The following is a 23,349-nucleotide window of genomic DNA, read 5'->3' as shown; positions in this document are numbered from 1 at the left end:
TGCCTTCTAATGGTCAACCCAAGGTACTGCACGTCCACTACACTTTCTCAGCTGTTTCCCCACTGTAGTAACTGACACCTGTCTAAACTGTGCAAACCTTCCTTTCTCTATTCTGACACGTCTGTCCGTCCATCAGGTCACCTTCCCTACATTCTCCCTTCCCTTGTCTATTGTCGTCCTCGACAATCGTAATCCCTGCCTTCGTCGTTCTGAAGCTTCACCTACACTCTTTTGTCGGACCAGTTGTTGGGCCAAACCCACTACCCGCGGGGGCCAAACCATACTGGGAGCACCATGCTCTGAGCAGCCTACTGCTACTCACCAGCGCGCACGCCACATGACAACGTCTTTCAAATTGGGCTAGGTACACCCATATTCTCTCTATGGCGTGTACCTTCCCCTACTCTCCCCTTCTGTCACCTTCCACTGTCTGGTACACCATGATCGAGGCCTCACACCTACCAGATCATTGCCGGCATCCACCTTCCTCTTCCTGGGGTGTCTGTGGTGTCGGGGACCTGACCTAGGACGGCTGTCTATCTCACGTCTTCCACCTCTTTTGCCTTTCTTTCAGTTATATGTCATGGTAGGCGTCTCGGTCTCCCAGACCTTCTCCACACATAGACCTCTTTCGGATCTCACACTTCCCTTTGGTCCCCAGACCTTCTCTTACCCGGACCTGTTGCATTTACTTGTGCATATTATACAACAAAACAACTTTACAATATCACAAGTACCCCATTTTTTATATATTTTTTTTCATTTTCCTTTGCTTTTAAAACCAACATATAACAATATAACATTGCATATCTTCTCCCCCCCCTTCCTTGGACATGGACACTCCCTCGTTTCTTTGTATCCCCGCTCTGTCAGGTAAACATATCTACGTATACTTTCCTAGTAAAGGTACACAGAATGGAAAAGGAAAGAAAAATAAAATAAAAACAACAGATAAACAACAAAAGAAAATTTCCTCTACATACAACTGTCCTTATAACCTGCACAACGGTGCTACGAACTCCTGACAGTTCACTCCGCCTCCTAGCGGTCAGTCGTGAGGGGTTCCACAGCCGTGGAGCTCCTAGAATACCGAGGGTGTCCACACAAGTCCTCTTTACGGGGGTTCACATCCTTCAGGCTCCGCCAGTACGGCCACCGCATAATAACCGCGGGGACAGTACTCTTTGTAGTAAGACACATAGTCTCCTTCTTTCAAAGCCCGGCCGTGATGAATGGAAGCCACATTTGCGTAAACTTTCTGGCCAGTCTCATCCCGAATAAAGCCATATCCTTGAGCGATGTTGGTATACACCAGCCGTCCCTTAGATCTCTTAGCCGCCATCCCAGCCTCTCCCCCTGCGTGGAGCAGGTTCCATATCTCCCGCTCACGGGACTTCTTCTTCCTTATAACCTCTGCAACCCAAACAGAGGGTACACTACAGGGTCGGGAGTCCGGTGGGCGGGACTCCGCCGAAGAAGAGAGCGGGACAGAGGCGGCCAATGATGTTAGCGGCCCAGCAGCTGCTGGGGCTGGGTGGTGAGTAGGAGCAGCCGTGTTCCCGGAAGACTGGGTCACAAGGCCTGTCAAACAGGCCGCAGCCAGTTCCAGCGCCGACACAGCACCCGGGGCCGCAGGGTAGGCCGCACCTGCAATTTCATCCAGAGCTGGGGCAGCGGCCTCCTTTGAAGATGCGGTCGCTAGCGGCAGAGGGGATGCAACAGTGTCTTCTATGGTCAGGCTCCGCACCGGCGACACCGGGCGTGGCGCCACCAGGTGGAGTGGTTCGGGACCAGGAGCGGAGGCCCTGCTCAGTTCTGCGTATATAGTAGGGCCCTCCTTGGCTGGGCTCCCGGGGACACAGGATGCCGCGCGCTGCGGCCAAATGGTAGGGGCCGCTTGCGGAGCCACTGTCGAAGCCGGGGGAACTCTCACCTTCCCCAGCGCCGTGGCCTCCGTCTCCTCATCACGTGGCTCCTCCCACAGTCTCCGCTCTTCATCCCGCCTTCCGGCGGGGCTAGCCTCCAGGCTCAGGGGCTCCCCAGGGAGGCTCTCCGCTGGTAACTTAGGTGGCCGCTCCCGGTGGTTCCACAAAGGCTCCGCTCCTTCACTCAACATTCAGCTGCCTGCCCGTGGCCCTGAAGGGAATGTTTCCTGGCATGACTCGACCTCCCGGCGCCACCGCCACTCTAGGCGCCCGATGCCCCAACATCCACAGCGTCTGATATCGTCCAATGGGCAGCACTCGAATGGCATCAGACAGCCGCAGCCAAACTTTTTCCCTGTGCCACTCCCTCTGCTGGGTGGGGCTATGGCAGACCTTTCCACCCACTTATCAGGGTCCAGTACGTGGGAGCGCCGGCCTCCTGGTACATATCGCTGGCTCCAGGGGTACGTAGGAGGGGGCCCCAGTCCATTGGGAACAACAGCAAACACCTGGAACTCTCCTCTGCGCTGAAGCAGCACCGCCATCTTGCACCAGTCCTGGTACCTCCCCGGATCTTCTGCTGGCGACGCAGATACGCCACAGCGCTCCTAATTTGTAATCCACAGGTGTTTATAATCCACACAGAGCAGTCTGAGTTTTTTTCCATCCCTTGGGGCAGGCCTGCCGCAGAAGATGACGTATTAGCGGCGGCGATCCTGCCGACTGCGCCAAGTGTAGGATCGCAGGCCAGACTGGGGGGGTGGTCCCTCGATATACCGCGCAGTGGCGTACAGACACAAGATGAGGCAAGTTTCAGGTACAACAGTTCCAAGTTTATTCTCTTGCCATCCGCCTGACGGCCTCCGAAGTACACAGCACTTCAATTCACTTTACTTCACTTCACTTATCGGCCCTTCGTTTCCAGGGCCGCTTCCCGCACTTTACACCAGGGACGTACATTTACGCACCGTCCCCTCTTCACTCTTCGACGCTCCTATCAGATCCGTCACTGTGGCCGCCTTAGGCCCGTAAACCAACAGCACCTTTACTGATCAGTCGTCTCTCTCTCAATACGGTATGCTTTACCTCAGTGCCTCGTATATACTGTGGTACTCTGGTGTCAGGACCACCCCCCTGACTTTCTCTCTCCTCAGTCCCCCTGGTTTGGTTTTCCTCACAGTGCACAAACTGTCGTAGTCCTCCTGTCACTGGAGCTCCCCCTGGGGACTGGAACTTTCTGGAACCCTCCTGTCAAATTTATATCATTCCTGGTTCCCTGTAACTCCGCCCCCCATGACCAACGGTTTCCTAAGCCCTAAGCTGATGTCAAGTCCTTTGCTCACACTCCTCCCTGCCCTCTAATGGTCAACCCAAGGTACTGCACGTCCACTACACTTTCTCAGCTGTTTCCCCACTGTAGTAACTGACACCTGTCTAAACTGTGCAAACCTTCCTTTCTCTATTCTGACACTTCTGCCCGTCCATCAAGTCAGCTTCCCTACAGCTATACCTTGCCTCTGTCTCCTCTCTCGTTAGGTACACTTATGTCATGCGACACTGCTCACACCAGACCATAAGTCTGCCTTCAACACACTCTGGGCCCTTTCTAATATTCTGACAGGACCTGTCTCTGTAGCTTCAGCTTAGCCCTCCCATTCTGGGCTAGTGCCAAACATTAACTCTCGCTTTCCCTAGTGACAAGCAGCACACAACATTATCATCATTAACACAAGTCATAATTCACGTTACATAATATTACACTTGTTCTTGGGGAACGTTGGGAAATATGTCCACCTCCTTACATAACAAGCACAGAGCTACTCACAAAGAGGAATGATACTTGAAATTTTTGGTTGGAGCCATGCAATGTAGAACAGGTTTAAAGGGGCGATCTACGCTTTGAGGATATTACCATTTTCCCATGGTGGCAATCTCTACAGTTTAAAGAAGCTCCTCTCTCCACCTGCGAGGTTCAGCATGAAAGAAGACTCTTTCTATCTGCTCCTTACTCCTTGTGCAGAGAGCCTTTTGCCACAAGTATATCTCAGTTTCTCTCTGCTGTAGTCAGGATTACGGAGATATTCTATAAGTTCTGACTCAGTCAAACATCGGCAAGGGTTGTATATTACACTTTACAAGTTCCCATCCAATCCATCAAGCTAAATTCCACCCTTAAACGAAATCTGTCACCAGGCTTTTAAGAACTAATCTGAGAGCAGCATGATATGAGGACAGAGACCCTGACTCCATCGAAGACCCACTTACTGGACTGCTTGGTATAGCTTTAATAAAATCAGTTTTTTATCAGCAGAAGATTATCATTAGATGCCTAGCAAATCTGCAGCCGGTTGGTCAAGCATAATCATGAGCTCTGAATAACCCCACCACAGATTGGCAGCTTTCTGCCTATGCACAGCGGTGTGGGTGGGGTTATACAGAGCTCAGCATTTAGACAACTGGCAGATTTGCTGCAGATAAAACTGATGTTATAAAAATACATCAAGCAGCCCACTAAGTTTCATCAGTGTGGAGTAGGAAACTGGCCAGTAGGAGCAATGCCTAGTAGAAGACTGAAAAATGAGGATGAATGAACTCCTGGAGATCAACATCCAACACTGCGGAGACACCATCACGTTTCTCAACGCAGTGATTCTAGAGCAATGCCCCCATCCCTTATGGGAAATATGTAAAGACATGCAAAACACAAGCCGCAGAGACACCATCACATGTTTCTCAACGCAATGACTAGCCAGGTCATTGGATGTTGATCTCCATGAGTTCATTCATTCATTCATTCATTCATTCATTCAGTGTGGAGTAGGAAACTGGCCAGTAGGAGCAATGCCTAGTAGAAGACTGTGAAAAATGAGGATGAATGAACTCATGGAGATCAACATCCAATGACCTGGCTAGTCATTGCTTACGTTGAGAAACATGTGATGGTGTCTCCGCGGGTTGTGTTTTGCATGTTTTTACATTAAAGGGTACTGACATCACAGACTCTGCCGGCAATGAAATAGGAGGTCTTCATCAAATTAATTATCTGTCCCTGCACCTGAAGTATTGGCCAAATGTAATGTGATGCTGAGTCACTTCTCACGGCCAAGCCTTGAGACTGAATAGTCAGAGGTCCGAGGTCAAAAGCCAGGAAGGTACATCAAAAGCAGAAGAAAGAGACAATCACTGCTGCAGTATTTTGGGGTCTGTCTCTATCATCTTTGCTCATCTAGAGGTGATATTGCTTTCCCATTCTTCTATTCACACTCGCTCTCGCTCAGTGAGATTGGATGGAGACATCTGTGACCATCAATTTTCACGTCTTGTCATAGATTCTCAGTGGGATTTAGGTCTTGACTGTGACTAGGCCGTTCACACACATGAATATAAACATGATGTCTAGGGCCATTGTCCTGCTGGAAGGTGAACCTACACCCAGTCTCAAGTCTTTTGGAACCTCTAACAGGTTTTCCTTTATTATCACCCTGTATTTAGTTCCATCTATCTTCTCATCAACTGATCAACTTCCCTGTCCCTTCTGAAGAAAAGACTCCCCACAGCAGGATGCTGCCACCCCCATGTATGACTGTGGGGATGGTGTTTCCAAGGTGATGTGCAGTGTTAGTTTATACCCCCACATATCGTTTTGAATTTAACACCAAAAAGTTCTGTTTTGGTCTCATCTGAACAGAGCACTTTCTCCCACATGCCATGTAGGGGACACAGCTTGTAATTGTTTATGTTCATAGTCACACATATCCCAGTGACCCATTCCAATCATCAGTAAACAAGTCACAGGAAGAGAGGAACTGTGAACACAGGAATCGAAGCATGACAAATTGGATAAGTATCATTCTTTTTATTCCTCTTTATTTCTTTTTTAACCCTTTTCCGACATCAGGTGTAATAGTACGCTGATGTCGGACTTCCTTCCTTTGATGTGGGCTCCGGAAGTGATCCCACATCTTTCCCGGGACATGTCACGATCCACCTGCAGCTATTATCCCGATAAATATCACTGACAGTGGCATTTAACTCATGCTTCAGACCATAGGGCCTGAAATCCACCCACCAGTGACCCCCGTCACATGACCGCGGGTCACCGGTTCATTGGCATGACAACCAGAGGTCTCCTGAAGACCTCTATGGTTGTCACTGCTGGCTTGCTGTGAGCGCCACCCGGTGGTCGCCACTCATAGCAAGTGAGTAATTCTACTACAGGGTGGGCCATTTATATGGATACACCTAAATAAAATGGGAATGGTTGGTGATATCAACTTCCTGTTTCTGGCACATTCGTATATGGGAGGGCGAAAACTTTTCAAGATGGGTGGTGACCATGGCGACCATTTTGAAGTCGGCCATTTGGGATCCAACTTTATTTTTTTTCAATGGGAAGAGGGTCATGTGACACATCAGTCTTATTGAGAATTTCACAAGAAAAACAATGGTGTGCTTGGTTTTAACGTAACTTTATTCTTTCATGAGTTATTTACAAGTTTATGACCACTTATAAAATGTGTTTAAAGTGCTGTCCATTGTGTTGGATGGTCAATGCAACCCTCTTCTCCCACTGTTGACACACTGATAGCAACACCGCAGAAGAAATGCTAGCACAGGCTTCCAGTATCCGTTGTTTCAGATACTGCACACCTCGTAACTTCACAGCATAGACAATTGCCTTCAGATTCCCCCAAAGATAAAAGTCTAAGGGGGTCAGATCGGGAGACCATGGTGGCCATTCAACTGGCCCACGATGACCAATCCACTTTCCAGGAAACTGTTCATGTAGGAATGCTCGGCCCTGACACCCATAATTGATGATATGGTATATGGGGTACAAAGATAGTGGGGCCATTCTTCATCAATGGAAACCTCAATGCTACTGGATATCTAAAATTGCTACATGATGATGTGTTGCCCTCTTTAGGCACCGTAGATGGCACGTTCCCTGAGTTTTTCCAGCAAGATGGTGCACCACCACATTATGGGTGTCAGGTCCGAGCATTCCTACAACGAATCTGACCCCCTTAGACTAGCATTTTTTCTGTGGTGTTGCTATCAGTGTGTCAAGAGTGGGTGAAGAGAGTTGCATTGACAATCCAACACAATGGGCAGCACTCTAACACATTTTATAAGTGGTCATAAACTTGTAAATAACTAATGAAACAATAAAGCTACGTTAAAACCAAGCACACCATTGTTTTTCTTGTGAAATCCTCAATAAGTTTGATGTGTCACATGACCCTCTTCCCACTGGAAAAAATAAAGTTGGATCCAAAATGGCCACCATGGTCACCACCCATATATGCCTGTATGCAGCTTGACAGACAGGAGATAAGGAGCAGTGAGACACAGACCAATATACATTTCCAGTAGCATGACAAAGACCCACCCCATTCCTGCAGAGTGACCAGAAACCGCTTTCCTTCTTGTAGAGAAATAGAGACCAGCCGCACTTACCGAGAAAAGAAAAAAGAAAAAAAACGCCTCCACTCATAGTAGAGAGACAAAAACCCCACTACCTCTAGAGAGACCACAACACTGTCTTTAGATAGACCACGACCCACCCTCACTGACTTTAGGGAGACCTGTCCCTTATTCCCATACACAGACAGCCTCTGGAGAAGCCAAGACCTGCCCTCAATTTCTATAGAGATAGACCTGCACCCATTTCCTATAGAGAAACCAAGACCTACCCTACTTCTTATAAAAAACTGTGAAAAATGAGGATGAATGAACTCATGGAGATCAACATCCAACACTGCGGAGACACCATCACATGTTTCTCAACGCAGTGATGCTAGAGCAATGCCCCCATCCCTTATGGGAAATATGTAAAAACATGCAAAACACAAGCCGCGGAGACACCATCACATGTTTCTCAACGCTAGCAATGACTAGCCAGGTCTTTCCCTGGGAAGGAACAACCACGGGAAGGGCAGTCTCCAATGAAGGAAACCACCTATGCCAAAACATGGTATCCATCCACAGACAGCTCTTTCGGGGTATTGCCCCTCATCAGTGTGGAGTGGGAAACTGGCCAATAGGAGCAATGCCTAGTAGAAGACTGTGAAAAATGAGGATGAATGAACTCATCGAGATCAACATCCAACACTGCAGAGACACCATCACATGTTTCTCAACGCAGTGATTCTAGAGCAATGCCCCCATCCCTTATGGGAAATATGTAAAAACATGCAAAACACAAGCCGCGGAGACACCATCACATGTTTCTCAACGCTAGCAATGACTAGCCAGGTCTTTCCCTGGGAAGGAACAACCACGGGAAGGGCAGTCTCCAATGAAGGATGGATACCATGTTTTGGCATAGGTGGTTTCCTTCATTGGAGCCTGCCCTCCCCGTGGTTGTTCCTTCCCGGGGAAAGACCTGGCTAGTCATTGCTTGCGTTGAGAAACATGTGATGGTGTCTCCGCGGCTGTTGATTTACATGTTTTTGCATATTTCCCATAAGGGATGGGGGCATTGCTCTAGCATCACTGCGTTGAGAAACGTGATGGTGTCTCCGCAGTGTTGGATGTTGATCTCCATGAGTTCATTCATCCTCATTTTTCACAGTCTTTTACTAGGCATTGCTCCTACTAGCCAGTTTCCTACTCCACACTGATGAGGGGCAATACCCCGAAACAGCTGTCTGTGGATGGATACCATGTTTTGGCATAGGTGGTTTCCTTCATTGGAGACTGCCCTTCCCGTGGTTGTTCCTTCCCGGTGAAAGACCTGGCTAGTCATTGCTTGCGTTGAGAAACATGTGATGGTGTCTCCGCAGCTGTTGATTTACATGTTTTTGCTTACTTCCTATAAAGACCAAGACCTGCCCCACTTCCTGTAGAGATCAAGGCCTGCCCCACTTCCTTTAGAGACCAAGACCTGCCTTACTTCCTGTAGAAACCAAGAATATCCCACTTCCTGTAGAGACCAAGGCTCACCCCACTTCGTGTAGAGACCAAGACTTCACCTACTTCCCGTAGAAACCAAAACCCGCCCCACTTCTGTAGAGATCAAGACTTGATCTACTTCCTATAGAGACCAAAAGCCACTCCACTTCCTGTACAGACCAAGACTTCACCTACTTCCTGTAGAGATTAAAACCTGACCCACTTCTGTAGAGATAAAGACTTGACCTACTTCCTGTAAAGATCAAAACCCGTGTACTTACTGTAGAAACCAAGACTTGATCTACTCCTTGTAGAGACCAAGATCCACCCCACTTTCTGTAGAGACACAAAGACCTGCCCCAGTTCCTACAGAGAAACAAAGACCTATGTTTTATCTACAGTACATGAGCAAGCTTTTTGGTGACCCTTGAGTTGTAGAATTAAATTCCTAGTCCCTGGTAGCAAAATGTAAAAACATTTAAAGTATTGGTTTCTCCTTATGTGATAGAAGGGTTTTTAAGGTCCCACAAGCTCTGGGTCCTGAGTGGAATTTCTACCTTTGCACTACTCGTATCTCTGGTGGTTTTTTTCAATTCTACGATCACTTTACATTCAGCGTTATATCAGAGTAAATCTAACTCTATATAGAATGTTGTGTATCACCTCCTGATAATGCCACTACCTAATCCCACCCCTCCCTTCTCTAATCTACATATGCAAATGATTGACCTTTGCAGACTGATTAGCTTGGTGTCAGCTATTCCCTTAAGAAGTCCCATCGTTGACATGTTCCTGTTAATCAAAGAGCTGGAAAAGTTTGTGGATTCAGCTGCTTGGCTTCACGGTTCTTTTTTTTAATTTTTTTCATAAGCAAAATGAGTCCTGCAAAACAGCGCTAATGTTGTTTTCCACATTATCTCCCATGTTCCCTTAACTGTGCTGATGACTGCGGAGACTTCAGGATACTTTTCCTCCTATCACTTCACAGGCTGGAAGGTGACAGCTTCACCAGGGACTAATGCAGTCCGACATAATTGAATGTGGCCCCGAGCTAAGCAGCTGCCTGCAGCCACTCTTGATTGTAGCTGTCATCAGGTAGTGCCTGGCGCATTAAAATACATTCCAGCGGAATGTGGCTGGAGCATGGATCGCTATAATTATAGATTATTTATTCGGTGACTACTACGACAATGTCTGTATCACGCTGTTTAATAGCCCCAAACTACTGGACAACATTAGATTGAATCCAATAAAGCCGTAGTTTCTGCTCTGCGCGGCGGGCGCAGCGGTGGCACCGTTTGTAATTTTACGGAAGATCTTTTTTTATAGCCTGCCAAATAAAATATATTTAATTAGAGTTTAGTCGCCCCGGTTTATGGATGGGAGGAGGATCTGGGTAAATTGTATATTATATGGTAATGCTGCATTGTGCTGCTATTTGGGCTGAAAGGAGTAGAAAGAGGAGCGGATAGGAAAGTGATGATTTTATTAGGTGGAGGAGAGGCTGATATGGTGATCTCATATGGTTAATGAAAGGTAGAAGGAGCTGTGTGACACCAGAAGAATGGAAAATGTTCTGGAAGGGTTTTATTATCTTCCGCCATTTTTGAGCTCTGGCCCCATGGATGGACTCATAAATGAAGGTTTGGTATATTGTGGGGAACATCACTCCCTACTTTGCTTCGTCCCTTTACAAATAAGTTCTGCAGTAGTTTAGGTTTGTTATACCCTGTTACAACCTAAAATCCATAATCTACCTGCTCTGAATACAAGCACCAAACGATCAAGAACATTTGAAGATCCGATCCACTTGCGGCAGTACCTATCAATACGCAAAATGGGTGCAGAAGCGCCGAATACTCACTCCATTTGAAACGTACTATATGTCATAATTAGAGTTGAGCGATCGGTCGCCGAATCTGAATTTGTCATATTCGTGCCATATCGGTACCCTATTCGTGTCGAAATTAATGTTTGACGATCGATTCCAAACATATCCGTTCGATTCTACTCCCACTGATTCCAATGACGTTCGGCTGTGTTCGGCGAATATTGCAAATACAATATTCGCCGCTGATCGTCATCGGAACCGAATTTTTACAAATTTGCTCAACTCTAGTCATAATATATCTGTGAGAGGCTGATTGAATGGTCTCCATTCAGAGAAACAGTCAGTTGTAGACCAAAGTTGGTTAAAATAGTTAAACCATGCATTTTGTTTCTTCTCATGTGGAAGCATAGCAAACTTGATGGTTACAGTTCTTATACAATGCACAACAGCTTGGAGGTTACAAATATCATACAGGAAACTAGTACCTCATAGTTAGAAAAGTTACATAGTGAACAAAAGGTTTGTGGTTACAAGTCTCAAACAGGGCACAGCAGCTTGGTGGTTACAGAATTCATACCGGACACAGGAGCTAGGTGGTTACAGACCTCATACAGGGCACTACAGCTTGGTGGTTACAGATCTCATAAGGGGAACAAAAGATGGATGGTGTCAGGTCTCATACAGGGCACTACAGCTTGGTGGTTACAGATCTCATAAGGGGAACAAAAGATGGATGGTGTCAGGTCTCATACAGGGCACTACAGCTTGGTTGTTACAGGTCTCATGCAGGGCACAAGAGCTTAGTGGTTACGGGAATCATACAAGGCAAAATAGTTTGGTCGTTACAGGTCTCATACAGGGCACAGGAACTTGGAGGTTACAGGTCTCATGCAGGTCACAGAAACTTGGAGGTTACAGGTCTCATACACGGCACAGGAGCTTGGTGGTTATAGGTCTCGTACAGGGCACAGGAGCTTATAGAATCATAGAATCATAGAATCGTAGAGTTGGAAGGGACCTCCTGGGCCATCTGGTCCAACCCCCTGCTCAAAGCAGGATTCGCTAAATCATCCCAGCCAGATGTCTGTCCAGCCTCTGTTTGAAGACTTCCATTGAAGGAGAACTCACCACTTCTCGTGGCAGCTTGTTCCACTCATTGGTCACTCTAACTGTCAAAAAGTTTTTTCTAATATCTAATCTGTGTCTCCTCCCTTTCAGTTTCATCCCATTGCTTCTAGTCTTTCCTTGTGCAAATGAGAACAAAGTTGATCCTTCTACAATGTGACAGCCCTTTAGATATTTGTAGACAGCTATTAAGTCTCCTCTCAGTCTTCTCTTTTGCATACTAAACAATCCCAAATCCTGCAACCTTTCCTCATAAGACAGGGTTTGCAGACCAGTCACCATTCTGGTTGTTCTTTTCTGAACTTGCTCCAGTTTGTTGATGTCTTTTTTAAAATGTGGTGCCCAAAACTGGACACAATATTCCAGATGAGGTCTGACCAAAGAGGAGTAGAGGGAAATAATGACTTCACATGATCTAGACTGTATGCTTCTGTTAATACATCCTAGAATTGCATTTGCCTTTTTTGCTGCTGCATCACACTGTTGACTCATATTCAGTCTGTGATCTATTAGTACACCCAAGTCTTTTTCACATGTGCTGTTGCTTAGGCCTATTCCTCCCATTCTGTATATGTTTTTTTCATTTTTATTGCCCAGATGTAGTACTTTGCATTTCTCCCTGTTAAAAACCATTCTGTTAGTTGCTGCCCACTGCTCCAGTTTATTTAAATCTTTTTGAATCCTCTCTCTCTTCTCTAGTATTAGCTATCCCTCCTAGCTTTGTGTCATCAGCAAATTTAATCAGTTTACCCTCAATTCCTTCATCTAAATCGTTGATAAAGATGTTGAACAATACAGGGCCCAGGACAGAGCCCTGTGGTACCCCACTTGAGACATTCTTCCAACTGGATGTGCAGCCATTTACGACCACTCTTTGGGTCCGATCACTAAGCCAGTTATGAATCCACCTAACAGTTGCCTTGTCCATTCCATACTTAGTCATTTTTTCAATAAGGATTGTATGAGATACTTTGTCAAATGCTTTGCTGAAGTCAAGATATACTATATCTACAGCATTTCCTTGATCCACCCAATCAGTGATTCCGTCATAGCTTGGTGGTTACAGGTCTCATACAGGGCACAGGAGCTTGGTAGTTACAGGTCTCATGCAGGTCACAGAATCTTGGTGGTTACAGGTCTCATACAGGGCACAGGAGCTTGGTAGTTACAAGTCTCGCACAGGGTACAGGAGCTTGGTGGTTACAGGTCTCATACAGGGCAAAGGAGCTTGGTGGTTACAGGTCTCATACAAGGCACAGGAGCTTGGAGGTTACAGGTCTCATACAGGGCACAGGAGCTTGGTGGTTACAGGTCTCATGCAGGTCACAGAATCTTGGTGGTTACAGGTCTCATACAGGGCACAGGAGCTTGGAAGTTACAAGTCTCGCACAGGGTACAGGAGCTTGGTGGTTACAGGTCTCATACAGGGCAAAGGAGCTTGGTGGTTACAGGTCTCATACAAGGCACAGGAGCTTGGAGGTTACAGGTCTCATACAGGGCACAGGAGCTTGGAGGTTACAGGTCTCATACAGGGCACAGGAGCTTGGAGGTTACAGGTCTCATACAGGGCACAGGAGCTTGGTGGTTACAGGTCTTATACAGGGCACAGGAGCTTGGTGGTTACAGGTCTCATACAGGGCACAGGAGCTTGGTCGTTACAGGTCTCTTGCAGGTCACAGGAGCTTGGTGGTTACAGGTCTCATACAGGGCACAGGAGCTTGGTGGTTATAGGTCTCATACCCTTCATTCACACTTGCAGGCCATCACTGTAAAAGAGACAGGCAAAAGTTTCAAAGATGAGAGTTTGTTACAATTGAATCCAATTTGAACAGCCCCTTTTCAGTGTAATAGCCTGAATTCCAGACTGTAACTCTTTACCTATGCAGGTACAATGTAGCAAGTTATCAAAACAGGAAGGTTGTAGCTAGTACTCACTTGTCTCAGCTCCAGCACTGACCTCAACTTCCTTCTCCTATAGTCATCTGCCTCTGTGCTAGTCCATGTCTGCATGTACCTCTGATGTTGTCATTTAAGGCTTTTTAGAGGGAATCTGAAAGGAGGTTTTTTTCTATGTAATTTGTAGCATGATGTTGGGACAGAGATCCTGATTCCAGCAGTGTGTCACTTTGTTTAATGGGTTCAGCAGTTGTGATAAAATCAGTTTCCTCTGCTGCAGATCCAGGAGAGCTCAGAATGCAGACCACTGATTAACAGTTTTATGTGTACATAGTATATTGACAGAAAGATGCCAATCTGTGGTAGAGGCAGGGTAGGACCAAGAGACACGAGACACTTAGTCCTGTAGTGATAATCTTCTGCTGATAAGCACTGATTTTATTGAAACAGCAAAATACAGCCAACTAAGTGACACAGCGCTGGAATCAGGGTCTCCGCCTGAACATTATGCTGCTCTCAGGTTACATAACAAAAAAACATTCCATTTAAGACTGACTCAGGTGACTGCATGCCACCTGAGTATTCAGTTAATAGTGCATACAGCTACCATGTGTCACCCTAGAGTCTATCCACATGTACTATCCAGTTCAGCTACAAAAAGGGGACATTGCCTACTCAAGTCTGCTATCAAGGCACTTGAAAACCAATTCACATCTGCTATTCCTTGCGCTGTCAGCACTCACGGCTCTGCTGAGTCAAGGTATCTGCTAACCAACTTGTCTCTGCTAGGCATGTGTGCTATCGAATTTCTGCAGCAAGTTTCCACATTGCCTACACTTATCTGCTATTCTTTTGTGCTACCACACTCCTACAGCAAGGTTCCAAATTACCTACACTTATCTGATGTTCCAATGTGCTACCACTCTCCTATGGCAAGGTGCCAAATTACCTGTGCTTATCAGCTGTTCCTGTGTGCTCCCTCACTCATGCAGCAAGGTGCCAAATTACCTGTGCTTATCTGCTATTCCTGTGTGCTACCTCACTCATGCAGCAAGGTACCAAATTACCTGTGCTTATCTGCTGTTCCTGTGTGCTACCACACTCATGCAACAAGGTGTCAAATTACCTGTGCTTATCTGCTGTTCCTGTGTGCTACCTCACTCATGCAGCAAGGTGCCAAATTACCTACATTATCTGCTATTCTTTTGTGCTACCACACTCCTACAGCAAGGTTCCAAATTACCTACACTTATCTGCTGTTCCAATGTGCTACCACTCTCCTACGGCAAGGTGCCAAATTACCTGTGCTTATCTGCTGTTCCTGTGTGCTACCTCACTCATGTAGCAAGGTGCAATTTTTGTGCTATCCTCATATCTGGTTCTAGTACTTCTTGCTCCACTGATCTACCTGCTATCATGCATATCCAGCATTTCTCGTCCCAGCTGTTCCATGTGCCATTTGGCAAGTCAAAATCTACAGCATCAGTAACTCTGTGCTGATCACCCAGACCTACGGCTTAGAGAACACATCTTATCAGGTGAGCTCATAAAATTAGCTATTGGAGGGGCCACCCCAGTCTCACCCAAACTTTGGTTCTTAATAGCGATGAGTGAGTATACTCATTGCTCGGGTGTCCTCCGAGTATTTGGATGTGCTCAGAGATTTAGTTTCTGTCGCCGAAGCTGCATGATATGAGGCTGCTGGACAGCCTGAATACATGTGGGGGTTGCCTGTTTGTTAGGAATTCCTCACGTATATTCAGGCTGTCTAGCAGCCGCATATCATGCAGCTACGGCAACAGAAACTAAATCTCCGAGCATGCCAAAATTCTCGGAGGACAACCGAGCAATGAGTATACTCGCTCATCACTAGTTCTTAATACATGAAGGTTCCAGTAATATAAATTGCAGTTGATAAAGGCCCGGACATACATTTTTCAGCTGGTCCTGTCATTTTTTTGTTATGCATCTGGGAGTGAGGTCTGTGCTGCTGATAGGTTTAACTCACATAATTATAGCAAACCCTCAGAGGGAGATAAGCCATTTTGAGGTTTTCATGCTCTGGATGTTGATCAATGAGCGGTACAGGCTGCCACGAGAAGTGGTGAGTTCTCCTTCAATGGAAGTCTTCAAACAGAGGCTGGACAAACATCTGTCTGAGATGGTTTAGCGAGTCCTGCACTGAGCAGGGGGTTGGACACGATAACCCTGGAGGTCCCTGCCAATTCTAACATCCTATTGTTAGTTATTACAGTTTTGGCTTCTATTTGAGCCACTTTTCAGCTATATTAATTTACTAGATTTTGTCCAGCTGTCCGTCCACTTCGCCTTCTGTAATATTGGACGGACGTGTAGCTTTGTGGGTGGTGAGCTGCCATCCTTTGCTGGGTGGTAACAATCTATTTGCTGCATTCTCTTTTCTTGGATGCCTTTAGTCATGTGTTTTGATGAACTACGGTATAATTAAAGTTTGTTACTTTTATTGAGACTCCGTTCTTTGAAGGTTTTCTTGCCTTGTATTTATTCCGGTCTTGTATAGAGTGTTTTTATTTTGTATCAAAGATAATACATTTATGTTAGAGTAGGCTATAGAAGGGCCTAGGAATGATATAATCTGAAGAATTAATGCATGGGTGAATATTGAAGAAACAAACGCATAGGAAATAAAGACATACCAAACAAAGAGAAGGGGGGGAGCTTTGGGGGAAAGTTTAATTGGGGGGGGGGAGGGAAGGTTTTGATAATTGGTTTACAATAAAATTATAAGATGACTCCATGATACAATCCAGGTATGCTTATAACGTTGTCATGAAAACGGATGGATTTACAGTGATATGTAAAACAAGAATGTAATATGTATTGTTGGGAAATCGGGAAATGGTTTTGATTAAAAAGAAAAAATTATGTTCACTCCAATAAGAAAACCTCTGCTTGAGGTCTACTTCCCGCAGCGGTACTCACGCAATACATTGCACTGCGCTGATTCATTGTCTATGGGACTGTCTATTCATTGTCTATGGGACTGCCGGAGAAAAAGTGGAGATATTTCAGGCAGGATTCGCTACAATTATATCCATCTGGTGAATTAAACACGTCAGCATCATAAATCTCTGAGATCCCAGTGGTCCAAAAATTATCCCCTATTCAACGAAAAAGCAGAAAACGAGTTTTAGGGGGGGTTAACCTTTCCACCTCTGGTTGTAATTAAAGAGGTATTCAAGGCTAAATATGGAGTGCACCCTTTAAAGATGCTTGACTGTTATGGATCCTTCTGATCACCAGAACGAGGGACCTGCGTCCCCATTCTCTCCTGGTCACGAGACCATGACCGGATGGCGTTGTGTGATGCAGCAGGTCGCACAGGCGACCTGTAGATCCATTGGAGTCTGTGACCCTCAGAATAACTGAGCGCAATTGATGCACTGGATTGCTGCACCCTGCCTGCGTCATGCGCCTTTAAGGCAATTATCGCTCACTGACAGCAAGCAGAGATCTTCAGGCTAAAGTTACAGAACTCAATGTTACGCAATGTGCTCATCTCAATTTACGTAAAACTGAAAAAAAAAAGTTCAATATTGCGTTGATTCGCATGTGATTGTCATTGTGACACAGCGCAGGAGACGATGAATGGAGATTCCCAGCTCGTGGCGGGTCCCTGATTGTCGCACATGAAAACTTTACTTCTGTCTGTATAACAACTATACAAGGCAGAGATCTGCGCTCGTTATCGAGAATTCCTAACATCTTCTATGGAAAGTTCCTTATGTTCACACGTATCACCGGAGTCACCCTGAATGAGGGGCACGTGAGCTATTAACCATTCACGCTGCATCTTCTGCTCCGCTCACCCCACAATGTGAAGACACCATCCCCAGCACACTGATGGATTGTTTAACATCTGCTCCCCCTTGTGGCCAATTTGAATATGACAACGGAGGATGCAGAACATGATTTATCTAAAGACAAAATGGAAAAGATATTTCAACATAATTTATAAAAGACACATAATGAAAAAGCTTCTAGAGGTGTTCAACATATGAAGAGCTGGCGGCACAGTCATTACAAATACATATTTTAGATTTGAATTCCTGCAGACTATGGAGTATTTGTGATAGCGAGTAACAATATCGGTAAGTATAATGTGATACATAGAGAGATAGATAGATAGATAATAGATAGATAGATAGATAGATAGATAGATAATAGATAGATACTGTAGATAGATAGATAGATAGATAATAGATAGATAGATAGATACTGTAGATAGATAGGTAGATAGGTAGATAGATAGATAGACAATAGATAGATAGATACTGTAGATAGATAGATAGATAGGTAGATAGGTAGATAGATAGATAATAGATAGATAGATAGATAGATAGATAATGGAATAGATAGATAGAGAGATAGACAGATAGACAATAGATAGATAGATAGATAGATAGGTAGATAGGTAGATACTGTAGATAGATAGATAGATAGATAGATAATAGATAGATAGATAATGGAATAGATAGATAATAGAGAGATAGTTAGATAGATAGACAATAGAAAGATAGATAATAGATAGATCGAGAGATAGATAGATAGATAGTTAGATAGTTAGATCGATCTATGAAGAGGAGACAGATCTGATATAGTTAGAAGTGAGATCTATCTATCTATCTATGTTTCTATTATCTATCTATTTATTATCTAGCTATCTATTATCTGTCTATCTATCCCATATCTATCTATCTATCTATTATCTATCTATTATCTATCTATCTATTATCTATGTATCTATCTATCTATTGTCTATCTATCTATCTATGTTTCTATTATCTATATATATATATATATCTATTATCTATCTATCTATCTATCTATATATTATCTATATATCTATCTATCTATGTTTCTATTATCTATCTATCACCTTATTTTAATCAGCATCAGTCTGTGTCTCTTTGGAGCCTTTTAAATACAATTCTAGATTAACAAGATCATAAAACTGATGGAGTAGAACTCCAGAATCTATCTATCTATCTATCTATCTATCTATCTATCTATCTATCTATCTATCTATCTATCTATCTATCTATCTATCATCTATCTATCTATCTATTATCTATCTATCTATCATCTATCTATCTATGTATTATCTATCCATCCATCTATCCCATAACTAGCTCATGTATTCATGTTTTCTAATATTTAGCACACTGATCACCTTCCTATGGAAAGAACCAGCAGACGCTTCCGCGGGTGGTGCCGTGGTGCGCTCTCGGGCTGTCGTGCTGTTTTTCTGGGTTTTGTTTTCTGAGTAAACATAGAAATGACCGTTCTGAATAGTGACATGCAGGAGAATTTTTAAGATGGTGCATGCTCCTTGTTCTACAGGGATCTCTGTCAAATTCCTTTTTTATGCATTAAATGTTCCTCCCTGGTGATCGCCTCCGGGTGCTTTCACTAAACAATTAATGCCAGGCCTCTCTGGAGATCTTAATGGGTATTTAGCAATAAGTTCACTTTTACCGAGACGCATAATGTGATATTTTGACAATTGCAGGTTTTGATGAGCTTCTTCCGCAGAGAGGAATTTTTTTATTTTACTTTTTTTTTTTTTTTTTAGAACTGTTTACAAGAAACTTATTTCTGAATTGTTTGTGTCACTTTTAGTCATTAAATATATTTTATCCTTCTGCCTCTTCTGGGTTATCTTTTATAGCAACAAAACTGATAGACTGATATAATACGTCATTTATTCTACATACTGTAAGATATATCGGCGTTTTAACCCTTCATTTTCTGATTAACTTCGTTGTCATCTACTGCGATAGTTCAATCTGTCTCCTATCTCACTCCGTCATATGTAAGTCTTTAAAAAGCTTTAAAAAAAATTTAAAAAAATAAAAATATGATATTTTTTATTCTTGTATAATATTTTAACTGTTTCCATTTTTGGCTTTTATTATTTTATTTCAATCTTTTTCTAGCATTAAACTGCATATATATATATATATATATATCTACATACATTTATATTTATATATAAAGTATATACATACTTTATATTTTATTTTATTTTTTTATTTTTGATTTTTACTTTTTTACAATTGTTCACTTTTATTTTATTTTATTTTTTTTTCTATCAATAAAATGCAAAAATATTGAATTAAATTCAATGGAGCTTTATTGGGAGGATAAAATATACATTATCATTGGCAAAGCAAGAGGAGAATATGGAATTGGGGGATAAGGTCTGTGGGGATGAAGGAAAACAGCCGTAGACTTGTGGAATAGGGAGATATTAAGGTTAGGGTTAATATTATTTGTCTATTTATTATTTCATCTCATTTACTTTTTTGGGTTTAAATTTGAAAAGAAGGGAAAAAAAATAAAAAGAAATCTTCACTTTTTTTTGCCAGGCTGGAATAAAACTGACTTTTCTTTTTATTAAACAAAGCTTTTTAGAACACAGATCCACTTATACCGAGAGCACAATATAAAGATTAATGACATGTGGTGAAGGGAGTTGTTGTTTTTTTTCTGTTAGGATAATATATGTCTCTCGTAAAAAGGAGATAAATGGACTGAGGAAGTTGCATTCGGATCTCGTGAGTATAAAACTGGTAATGATGCTCCAATCGAGAGGATTTATTCATTTGAATCCGATACGACACATACCGCATTTCATGTTTTATTGCTAATTGAGTTCTCGTCTTTGGTCTTCGGATTGGACGGGGTATTCATGATTTAAAAGTATGCAGCAATTCCCATTTTCTTTTCGACTCTTCCTCCCTCTCTACTTTTTAATGTAAAAGAGGCCAGCAGAGGACTCCGTGCAGAGCGAGCGCAACATAAATCTTCGTGCGTGTTTGGAGTAAATCTATTATGGGCTGTCACCGGCACCCGCTTCTTAAGAGCTGGCACTCTATGTATTTATCGTGGACGGTATGGATAGAACCAACGTCCATTGGAGCTGAAGTGATGGTATCACTTTTTGAGAATGCAGTGCCTGATATTGTGACTAGAGAGAGGAGCAGATCAATTTGTAGAAACTTGGTCCACCGGCTAAGTCAGTAGCCTGACCTACGAACCGCCTCCTACCTGCTTCAATTCCCTTTTTTGGTTTGTAGACCCAACGTGACATCATCATTGCTGCTTAACTCCCCCATAGGCTTACTTATCATTAGAAGAAATGGAGAGGAAACGGCGGTGGTGTTTGGGTGCTGCCCAGAATGTTCCGATATGGTAACAAATACCCCGGTCACAAGGGAGGGCGAAGGACACAGATGGAGTGATTAATTCAATCTTCATTCATTAGTATCCACAACACGTTTTGATGGAACAACTCCGTCTTCATCAGGTGGCAATGAAGATGGAGTTGTTCCGTCGAGACGCGTTGTGGAAGCTAATAAATGAAGATTCAATGAATCACTCTATCTGTGTCCTTCGCACTCCCTTGTGACCGGGGTATTTGTTACCATTTCGTCCATTCCTCTCCCGAGGCACCGGGCCGGAGCTGCAGTGGACTGCTCTCATCTCATCCTAATTGACCGCCAGCTTGGTGCTTCCCTCAGACTGTCAATTCTGACCTTGCCTGCAAGAATGTTCCGATGACCAAGATATGGTGAAATAGACAATGCGTTTTGGACTTGGATCAACTCCTTCTTCAGGTATAATATAGTTGATCCAACTCCGAAACGCGTTGTTTTTTTTAAATCACTCTATCTCTACATTATCGTAACATGCTCAACAGCGCCTGGACACCACCACTAATTCCTCTCCATTTCTTGGATCCTCCACTCCTCTCCTGCTAAGGGCAAGTGTAAAGGCTGGAGCAGCAACCTTTTATCATTTGGTCTAGTGCACATATCGGAGGTGTGAGCGGTTTCACACAGGGAGCGATCCCTTTTTCACTAAAAAGAGGCAGTGGAGATACCAGCAGGTAGGAGGAGGTTCTCAGATCTCCAGCCTGGTGGCCAAAGATTATTGACATGGTCACTGTTTTAGGGTGCTACAAAATGATTTATTCATCTTTAATAGTGACCCATTCACAAGCCCAGGATCCGACTGAGGTTCACAGTCCATCTATAAGAAACATGATGTCTCCTTATTGCTATCATTGTACGCAGTACATATCATCAGTAAGATCTAATAGGCTCTTCAGGATTCATCCCATAAGTAATATACATATCTTTATTTCCAGTTGGTGTTGCATTCTGCTGGACCTTTGGAGTACTGTTGTATTAGGGCCTAAATTTACAATGGTTCTTTTATGGGTAAGTCTAACCACCAAAGGAACCCTAAACCAAAGATCAAAGGAGAGCACAGTGCCCATGACTCCTTCACAAAAAGTTTCTGGAGAACTTCTGAGGTGACTCCTCTTATCCAAAGTTTGAAACTAGAATGAAGTCCTTTTTGTAAATCAGTTTATTCAAAGGCAATTTTGAAACCAGTATTTTGCCACCAGTGTATTATAGGATTTTTCATAAATACCCTGAGATTTCATTGCAATTTCATATTTCACAATAATCCAAAATTCTGATGATCATACGTATTTAAACACGTACATTGAATGATCCCATTAATATTGAACAAGACACTCGCAATCCTAAAAGTACTTGGAGCTGTAACGGGAGTAGTGGAACCCGAGTAGAGCCTGGAGGGGTGTGACTAGGTGAGCACCTGACTCTTCACTAGAGCCCCTGATGGTGGGGTTATTCTTAGCTCCCGATGAACACCAAGTGCTATTCCAGGACAGACCATGGACACATGGCATCTGACTCCCATGGGACTGGTAGCTGGAATGGCCTGAAAGGATAGGAGAGCTGATATAGGCAAGCACTGGCAGGTGCGGACTGGTCCGACTGATATACACTAGCAGAACTATTGGTAACTAGCAGACAGGGACATGAGAACTAGCAAGCGTGTTTGAAAACAGACTAACAACATTGCACAGACCCCTCCATGCAGGTGAAGGTTCCTTTAATAATAAGTGTCTCCAGCCATTGGTGTGCACGGCCCCTTTAAGAAGGAGGGAGCATACGTGCACCTTAAGCACAGTGCCTGGGGATCTGCGAGCAGTGCCGGGCAGCAACAGATGAGGAAGGAGGAGAGAGTCTAGGATGGGGCTGCGGCGGTGAGTGAATCGGCGTCACTGTCGGGAGAAAGGGGCATAGTGCAGGGATGCCGGCACTACAAGAGCTATGACACAGTGCTCAGCTGAAAATATCTGATGGAGGTCATAATCAAGTTTCACCTATCAGTTCAACCAGGGTCACATTTTATGGAGGATGGCTACTTGAAGTGCGGGCATAGGGCCGGGAATTAGGACCTCAATCTATCTGTTTATTATTCTATGAACTAGGGCCTTGGACATAGGGCTATCTGTGAGTCAAAAACATTTACAATAATAAATTGCCTCAAAAGTTTGATATTTCCATGATCCCAAAAAACCAATGCAATGCAAATAATGTATATGCTTCATCCTAGTGAGAGACAGCAGCTAATAGATAAATTAATTTAATAGGAATTTAACACATACATCCAGAAATATTAATAGGTTTCATACAGATGAATACAGACTTCTATAGTACTTATACTTGCCTTTGATTTCACTTCTACCAGATTTTTTTTCTTAGGTGCTTCCACCAGCGTCATCAACCCTGAAGATCAAAACAGGGCATA

Source organism: Dendrobates tinctorius, unplaced genomic scaffold (assembly GCF_039654945.1).
Source record: "Dendrobates tinctorius isolate UK_male_01 unplaced genomic scaffold, ASM3965494v1 ptg000093l, whole genome shotgun sequence".
In the NCBI taxonomy this organism is placed as follows: Eukaryota; Metazoa; Chordata; class Amphibia; order Anura; family Dendrobatidae; genus Dendrobates; species Dendrobates tinctorius.
Note: the sequence above shows the minus strand (reverse complement) of the source record.